Below are 2,949 nucleotides of genomic sequence, written 5' to 3' on the forward strand. Positions count from 1 at the left end.
AATCTCGGGCCCGGTCCCGTAAACACCCTGCTGCGTACCTCACCTTCGACCCCTCGGGGCAGAAGCTGATCAACTGGGCGGACTCGATATCCGCAATCCACCGCCTGGCGACAATGGGGTCCTTCACCCCATGGAAATCCGGCGCACCACTGCTCCTGAAGTCCTTGAAGGACAGTGTGCGAGATCCTGACTGGCTAGAGGCCAAGTCGCTCCTGAATGCCCGTAGACGATCCTCCATCATCTCCACGATCCCTTCCTTGATCGACCCAAAGATGATGGGGGTCGACTCAAGGATGCCCCTAGTGATCTCCGACGTGATGAACTCACGTAGCCTCTCCTCAATCGGCTCGGTGCCAGGTCCCGAACCTGACCCCTCTCCTGACCCGCCATCTGCCGATCTCGGACGAAGTACCACCATTCTGCAAAACATTAATAATAATCATTAGTGGTACTGCTACTTTCTGAGGGATCTCAACTACTTACAGGTTCCTTGGTCTCGTCTTGGCCTTCCTCGGCTCGGGTACGGATCCTCTGCTTTCAGTAGTACGGGCCCATACTACCTTCCACATCTATCCGTACCTTCTCCGAGGAATTCCTCGACTCCACCAACTCCCTTCTACTACTGCTACTCTCCGATATTCTCACCCTAGGCTCGCCCTAGGGAGAATTCAAGTTCAACACAACTGGTCCTCAGCTGCTGTAGGTCTCCTCATAATGCCAGTTAGCCACCACCTAAACACCACCACCTGTGATGAGGATTAGATCATCCTTCAAGTGAAAGGCCCGTCCCTACAACGGTTGGACTCAAACAAGAGCTGCGCAATAGGGCCTGTCCCAACACCTTGGGATTATTCAACCCTGATTACATGTGGTGTGACGTGTTTACCTAGTGGCTCACTCCCATTACTCAGAATCCCACCGAGCACAAAGCAAGCAGCATTCGGATAAGGAAAAACAGACTCAAGCCAAAACTGTTCTTAGAACAAGAAACGACACTTAACATAGGGTGCTAAGCGCATACTATCAGGCATAACCTAAACAGGCTACCCTACTGCTGTTTGCTCAATTCTAGCATGCAATATTCAATAAGCTGATAAACATAACATAAACTTGTATGGGTACTATGGGGAATACTTACTTGAGCTCGGCCGGTCGCGCACGTCACACACTTTACTCTTTCTCGTGACTCTTTTCCGGGTTTTAAAGAATAATTTCTTTTTAAAAAAAAATCTTTCAATCCCTCGGTTTGAGTCCAAACACTCCCGAAGGCGTGTCCGAATCCCTCAAACCAGGGCTCTGATACCAACTTGTAACGACCCATTTTTTTTTTGATATTACTTTAGAAAAACATTAATAATAAAAACATTGTCGAAATAAAAAGAAACATTGTTTGTTCACACCATAACACATTGCAACCACGTTCTCAAAAGCCAAACCGTACATCCTATCAAAATATCAGAGTACAATCCCAGTAAATCTCATAAATGCGGAAACCGAAGAATGTGTGTATGACGTGCCGCTACCGCGCCGGCTCCTTCCCCTTCGATGCAGAGATACCTGAAAACAAAACCGTAAACGTAAGCACAAAGCTTAGTGAGTTCCCCCAACGTGCCGCATACCATACAAACACACAACACATATACTGCCAGGCTATTCTGGGGTGCCTGACTACCCGGTACGGCCATTCTGGGGTGCCGACCTACCCATACGGCCATTCTGGGGTGCCGTCTTACCCGTGTCAAGCCATTCTGGGGTGCTGACTACCCATCGGTCCTAACAACCGATCCTCGGGGACTATTTCACCTCTACTACTACTATCACATATAACATAACAAGCCAGCATGCATACATATCGTCACATACTGTCAGACGTATCTGGGGTGTCTGACTACCCTTCGGTCCGAACAATCAAACTCTACTACTATCACATACAGCATATCAAGCTATCATATAACATGTCAGGTACTAACGAACTTAGATGATATCACAAAGACAATCATCTATCATACAACTCCTACTGGTGGGTCGGCATTGAGGCCTTAGACCCACCGCTACTGGAAGGTAACTCACCTCAAAGTAGCTGCTGAACTGATCGGGAACCGACTGACTGCTGCTGCTCCGGGAGTCCTCCGGCTGCAATTTCCACGACATACTCAATCAAACACCGCTAACTGACCTTTAGGTAAAATGACCATTTTACCCCTGGATTAACTCTAAGCCAAAGCTGGAGTCAACTTTCAGGTGACCCGACTCGCCGAGTGGATCACCACTCGCCGAGTCCCTAGCAAACCAATGCCCTGGGTCCCTGGTTCTACTCGTCGAGTCGGGCTATGACTCGACGAGTTCACCTTCTAACTGCCATTCAACACCTTCATCCTACTCGCCGAGTTGTATGAACAACTCGTCGAGTTCATCTTCATCCGATGAACACTTTATGCTAAGACTCGCCGAGTTGTATGAACAACTCGCCGAGTCTGTTCTTGAGCTATGAAGATTGCCTTGGACTCGCCGAGTCAGGGCATTGACTCGCCGAGTCCTAACATGGGTGAGTTCAGCTCCTAACTCACCGAGTCACCCCCTGTGACTCAAGGCTCAACTCGACACATGAAGAAGGGACCAATTCGGTGACTCGCGACCAGACTCGCCGAGTCACCTATGCGACTCGCCGAGTCGTCGCCATGCACTCCTTAAATATACCGATTTGCTCGGTTCCAGACCATGCCATTCATAGATCTGGACTTCTAGGACACGAATCACACGTAAAGTTTCCAACTTTACGTGTGGATATTCACCAATATGGATTATAAGGCTCAAAATGTCTCAAAATGGTAGATCTAGGGCTAACAAGCCTTATGAGACCAAAAAGCTAACAGATCTGAGCTCCTGGAGCTCAATCTTACATAGATCCAAAGGCCAAACGCCTTATTACAACATATAATGAACATGCAA

The sequence above is a fragment of the Lactuca serriola genome, chromosome 7, assembly GCF_051521515.1.
Source record: "Lactuca serriola cultivar US96UC23 chromosome 7, Lser_US96UC23_V15, whole genome shotgun sequence".
NCBI classification, from domain to species: Eukaryota; Viridiplantae; Streptophyta; class Magnoliopsida; order Asterales; family Asteraceae; genus Lactuca; species Lactuca serriola.